The sequence below is a fragment of the Podarcis filfolensis genome (genome assembly GCF_964270895.1).
Source record: "Podarcis filfolensis genome assembly, chromosome: 8".
NCBI lineage: Eukaryota > Metazoa > Chordata > Lepidosauria > Squamata > Lacertidae > Podarcis > Podarcis filfolensis.
Genome location: NC_139611.1, coordinates 70,171,192 through 70,178,035, shown reverse-complemented (window position 1 = coordinate 70,178,035; position 6,844 = coordinate 70,171,192).

Here is a 6,844-nt window from a genome sequence, read left to right as displayed (position 1 = left end):
GTCACCTTCTACAATGTTACGACCACTGAGCTAGCACGCTCAGTAGTTTACAGGGAACCTTTGGCTCTCAGCTGTTGGTGGACTACAACTCCCATCATCCCTGACTCCTGGCTAAGTTTGCTGGGCTGATGGGAGATGTAATCCCAAGAGTGTCTGGGAAGGGAGGGCAAACTTTTCCCACTATAGGTCTAAACTGATTGGCTGAGTCACAGGTGTGTGCATGCGTGAGTGCACTTTTCAGTCTCACAGATCCTTTTGGCTAGCGACAAGAACACAAGAAGAGCCACTGGCACATCTAGTCCAGTGTCCTGTTCTCATAGTGGCCAACCAGATGTCTGTGGGAAGCCCACAAGGACCTGAGCACAAGAACACTCTCCCTTCCTGCGGTTTCCAGCAACTACTCCTGTGACCTCCAGATGAAAGGGATTTTAGAACTTCTTCGTGGAAAACAAGTGCTCTACCGCAAAGACACCAGTAGTTTGTGGCACAAATTGGGCAATTTTTTCCAGGCCGCATCATGACTTAAGATTAGTTCTGCTAGCTACTGAACGACAAGAGGGTGGATTTCACTTAGCAGTAGGTTCAACAGAGGCAAGTCATTGAGAATACTTGTCAGCTAGCATATATTTAGCAAAAAGTATTGATTAATTTGGTGTCTGAATAATTGGTTTTTTTCTTCTTCTTTTTAATTGGATTGTAATTTGGTAATGTGATAATGTAGCTTTTATTGTATTGAAAGTTAATAAAAACTATTACACAAACAAAAAGTATCCCATTGGTCTTTCAAAACATTAGAATCCAGAAGGCCTCAATGTAGTTCTTGACAGCTGGGCAAAGTGTATGATATGCATTCATTAAATGCTTCCACATCGAGTAAAAAAAGCTATCTCTATCCAGAACACATGACCCTGGGGCAGTGGAAATATAACCCCCTGTTGTTCCAGGAGGCTTTCTGCACATCAAGCAGGGAATAGACAGTACTGGGCTAAATGGACCAAAGGACTGATTGTACAAAGTAACTTCATACTCTCTTATTTTGAATGCCAGCCTTGAGTTATGAAAAGACTACAAGGAAGAGAAGTTTGCCATCTAGCCAGAACTAGGCTAACATTCCCAAATGGATTCCTTCAAAGTCCAGCCAAAGTTAAATCTGCCCTGGTTCTGTTGACAGTATATTTGTCCCCAGAGCTCATCCACTTGTCTCACCACTTCCCTCCAGGAATACTCATTCTTTAGAACTGATTTGATGTTTGCTCCGATTTAGCACTAGAGAGCAGGCTTCCCTTGGGAAAGTGGTGGGACAAACAGAAAACCGCTTGGACTCGTGGTTTCTAGGCACAGGGAGCCTGCAAAAGTGTGGATAAACCCTCAGTCAAAAAGGTTCAGTCCAAGGAAAATGGTACCTTTTATATGTACAGCAATTCTCCCCATTTAAACCCACGTTCCAATTCAGTACGAAGACTTTATGGTGGCTTTTTATTTAATTTTTTACCTTTCGATTTCCAGTACACACACGCCTTTGCTCTGTGATCTCTTCCTCTTGAAAACTGACAGCACCTTTGACCAGCTGGACACCAGGAGTTACGATGTTCTCTGCAAGTTCTTCAGCAGCTGAAACTTGTTCTACAAACACATCTCAATTGACAAAAACTAGTTGTTACTAGAAAGCGTTCCATGTAATGTAGCTATACCAGTGGAATTCAACGTTTGATGGATGGATCAGCTCCCGCAAGGTTAGATTTAACAAGGAGGAAGTGACTTGTCACTGGATACTAAAAAATAAAATGTGACGGCAATACTCTAAACAACCCTATAAAGTTAGCAAGGTTTTGTCAAGAAAATTGGCTCAAATAATTCTACTAAAAGTTGACATACTGTGCAATTAGGAATACAAGCCAACCAGAGCTTTTGCATATTTTTATGGAAGCAGGGCCATTTCCAAAAAGATCTGCCGCAGTCCACTGCAAAGGTGTTCCTCTTCTTAGCTAACCAAACTTCCACTCTGCTCCTGTATTCAGGACTGTGTAGCTCACAAACACACTACTTCCTAACACAGCTCATGCTCCTTTGAATGCAGTTACCCACATCAGAGTCTTTATGAAGATCTTCCTCCCCTTCCCCACCTCTTTTATTTCATTCATATTTTGCTGTTTTATTAACTGTTTAGAAATGAGGAGCTATCCGTATGCAATTTATACATATATACACACAACATTTATCAGTACACACATTTTCAGCCACTTATTTCCACTGAAAGAGTTTATGATTTCAGTTAAAACCTTTTTTTTCCTTGTTAAAGCTTAAGGAGAAATGTTACAAAATACCATTCAACGGTTTCTTACCCCACCTGATTAAATGGATTATATATAGAGGGGGGGGGGGAATTGTGGTATGTGGTGGTGATCTTTCTGGCAGCTCCTCATGATCTACTGTTTGTTATGCTTGGTTATAAGATTAGTACTGGAATATCATCATTAAAACAGAATGTTTTAACTACTGCAAAAATACTGGTGTCAAGCAAACAATGTACGGAACCCACCTGCTCTGAAGCACTGGTTAGCTAAGATATTGTAAAACTAAAGAAGTGGCAAAGATAAGTAGTTACATTTGAGAGAAAGTGAGGGGGGATAGGAAGATTGAAGCATTCCAAAGAGCAAAGTCACCCTGCAATTTTATGAGAAATTTGGATATTACTTGTATAGAACATTTTGATTTGACTGATAGGCGTCTCCCCACTTACACACACAACCACGTATATGCACAGCACCAGGAAATCATTCATTAATTCAATTCATACCTGGAAATGGCGGGAGTGATACGAGTCCTCGTGGTTTGCAAGGAGACCCACTCCGAAGCCCAAAGAGGATGTCAGTGAAGGCGGAGGAAGACCCAGAGACCGGAGGTGCAGCAGGGCTTTGTTTAGGCTGCTCAGCCTCCCCACCTAGCAGCTGACACACGAGGTGGTGCAGCAGCCCTTTTACCACACGTCCTCCAGCCTCCTGCAGGCCCCGGAGCTTCCATTCTAGTTGTAGATATTTTTGGATACAGTATTTCGGAATGGATTGAAGAGAGAGTGGCAGACAGGGAGTTCAGAGGGCGCTCCCCACTTTATGTGATTTCACTTATGCACGCAGGGGGCCTGAAACATAACCCCCGTGTAAGTAACCTGTACTTGCATGTTTGTTTCCATTAAAAACAACAACTTTTGTTCAGGATGAGAGCTAGTCTTAGTCCAGACCTCTCCAATGAGATGCCCTTCAGTAAGTTGGGCTCAAATTCCCACCAACCCAAGCCAGAATGGCAAACCGCCACAGGTGATGGGAGCTGTAGTCCAAGAATAAATGGAGAGTGCCACTTTGGTAAATCCTGCCTTGGTCTAAAGTCTGTGGGAACTCTTAGAATAATAGAATTGTGGAGCTGGAAGAGACCCCAAGGATCATCTAGTCTAACCCCCTGCAATGCAGAAAACTGAACTAAATACCGTATTTTTCGCACCATAGGACGCACTTTTTCCCTCCTAAAAAGCAAGGGAAAATGTGTGTGCGTCCTATGGAGCGAATGCAGGCTTTCACTGAAGCCTGGAGAGCGAGAGGGGTCGGTGTGCACCGACCCCTCTCGCTCTCCAGGCTTCAGGAAGCTATCCGCTAGCCATGGGAGACCCAGCTCTCCCACGGCTAGCGGAGTGCTGCATTAATCCCGAAGCTTGGGGCGTGCGGAGCTCAGCGCGCCCCAAGCTTCTGGGTGCCGGCAAGGTCTCCGCTAGCCGTCTAGCGGAGACCTTGCCGGCACCCAGAAGCTTGGGGCGCGCTGAGCTCCGCACGCCCCAAACTTCGGGATTAGCGCAGCGCTCCGCTAGCCGTGTCTAGGCTGCGGATGGTAGCCTGCTTCCCGGAGCGTTGGGCGCCCTGAAAGCAGAGCGCCCGGCGCTTCGGGAACACATCCGCAGCGTGGGGAGCCTTGCAGGAGTTCCCCGCAAGGCTCCCCAAGCTGCGGATAGCAGCCTGCCGCCCGGCGGGTGGGGCGCCCTGAAAGCAGAGCGCCCGGCGCTTCGGGAACACATCCGCAGCGTGGGGAGCCTTGCAGGAGTTCCCCGCAAGGCTCCCCAAGCTGCGGATAGCAGCCTGCCGCCCGGCGGGTGGGGCGCCCTGAAGCAGAGCGCCCCTCGCGCCAGGCAGACATCCGCAGCATGCGGAGCCCTGCAGGAGTTCCCCACAGGGCTCCCCACGCTGCGGATAGCAGCCTGCCGCCCGGCGGGTGGGGCGCCCTGAAGCAGAGCGCCCCTCGCGCCAGGCAGACATCCGCAGAATGCGGAGCCCTGCAGGAGTTCCCCACAAGGCTCCCCAAGCTGCGGATAGCAGCCTGCCGCCCGGCGGGTGGGGCGCCCTGAAGCAGAGCGCCCCTCGCGCCAGGCAGACATCTGCAGCGTGGGGAGCCCTGCAGGAGTTCCCCGCAAGGCTCCCCAAGCTGCGGATAGCAGCCTGCCGCCCGGCGGGTGGGGCGCCCTGAAGCAGAGCGCCCCTCGCGCCAGGCAGACATCTGCAGCGTGGGGAGCCCTGCAGGAGTTCCCCGCAAGGCTCCCCAAGCTGCGGATAGCAGCCTGCCGCCCGGCGGGCGGGGCGCCCTGAATCAGAGCGCCCCTCACGCCGGGCAGACATCTGCAGCGTGGGGAGCCCTGCAGGAGTTCCCCGCAAGGCTCCCCAAGCTGCGGATAGCAGCCTGCCGCCCGGCGGGCGTGGCGCCCTGAATCAGAGCGCCCCTCACGCTGGGCAGACATCTGCAGCGTGGTGAGCCCTGCAGGAGTTCCCCGCAAGGCTCCCCAAGCTGCGGATAGCAGCCTGCCGCCCGGCGGGCGGGGCGCCCTGAATCAGAGCGCCCCTCACGCTGGGCAGACACCCGCAGCGTGGGGAGCCCTGCAGGAGTTCCCCGCAGGGCTCCCCACGCTGCGGATAGCAGCCTGCTGCCTGGCGGGTGGGGCCCGCTGAAGCAGAGCGCCCCACGCGCCAGGCAGACATCAGCCAGCCCCACAAGCTCGGGGGACAGCAGGGAGGCGCAGCGCCACCATCCCGCTGTTCCTCGACCTGGTTCGGTTTCCCTGACCTGCTTTTAGGGGGGAAATAAAGGGAAAAATTTTTTCCTTTATTTCCCCCCCAAAAAACTAGGTGCGTCCTATGGGACGGAGCGTCCTATGGTGCGAAAAATACGGTAATATATGCAGGTGGCTATCCAATCTCTGCTTAAAAACCTCCAAGGAAGGAGAGTCTACCACCTCTCATTGGAATATATGCCACTGTCGAATGAGAATTTGTAGTAGTTCTGAAGGGCCCTTGAAGATTCCCAGGAAGGATGTGGTACAAGACATTTAAGAAGAGTAAAACTTGGTTTGGCTATATCCTAAGCAATTTTCTTAGCAGAAAAACTGGATCCTTTCTGTCCAAGTTAGAAGTTCTTTGCCAATGACTACAAAGAAGGTATTTCGTTTATACACACTCCTCTAAAATTTAGTACAGCTGGAGGAACCCAGGAACTCCAGTATTAAGCAGAAATCTAGGTAAAATCCCCTTTACATTGAGAAATCGCAAACATATAGTAGAAATTAGGCAACCTAGGAAGGCAAGGATGAAAGAGGCTCAAGCTGGTGGGGGGGGGGGGGAGGAAAGGTTAACTGTGCCAAAACAAAGGAACGCAAAGAAAATTTATTGGCATGTTTAGATAATTCATTTAAGGTTTTATGAAGTAAGCTAAAATGAAGTAGTCAAGAGAATATGTGATTGTTAACCACTCTACAGCAAAGCTTCAGGTTATCTGAATTCAAAAACAGCTTGTTAATGTGGAGGTTGCTTCTCTTTTTAAGCCAACCTGTGTCATGTTCAAAACACAGCTCTTTGAAAGCATGAGTTGCCAAAAGAGAACATGGTGATTGAGATAAGAGCATTGATATGAACTCCGGTATAAAACTTCTCTCTTTGCATCCAACCCTCTGGGAAACATCCTGTTCCCCATTTCTGGTTGCTAGAAATCTGGCCATTTCCGCCCCAAACTGGATTAGCATTCTAGATTTGTGGCCAGCCTTCCCTCATCTAGCATCCTCCATATGTTTTGGGACTACAACTCCCATCATCCCCACAAAGCACAAACATGCAGACTACAGCTGATGGCAGATATAGTCCAAAACAACTGGAGGGTACCAGTTTGGGGAAGGCTGAACTACGACAATGCTTTAAGGGTCAAGTTGATGAAAGTCTGGTGATGAAACCACAATTCTTCTTAGGGAACCGAGAGATCGTTCTTCCTAACCAAAAACTTGGCTCCAATAGGTCTGCAGGCACTGAGAAAGTTTGTCCCTCTTGTTACCTTGAAATCGGATTATATTTTCATCAAACCAATCGAAAGAGCTAGTTGAGAGTGTCCAGGGACTTGTGTGTACCCAGATGTTATTTATTTATTTTTAAGAACACACTACCATGCCATATCACAAACTGCTTTTGAAATTTTCCCATTTTTCAAAAAAAGAAAAGAAAGATGGTTTGCCAGTTTCATTCCCAAACAGGAAATTATGGGAGGTACTGCCAACTCAAAATTAATAAAATGTTAAAATGAAATGTGTCAAAAACCTTGAACATGTTTCCATCAAGATAAGCAAGGTATCATGTGCAGAGACTTTATTTTGCACTCTTTAGCAGCAGAAAGAACAGCCACCCAGAAAGGCCCATCAAATTCTAGTACAGTCATGTGGTTTGAACATCTCTTGAGTCACTTAAATGGGGAGAACTCGTTTCGTAAGAAACAAATATAAGACTGCTGGGTTTGTTGAAAGTGTTTTTATTGGACTGATACGTCTGGGTTC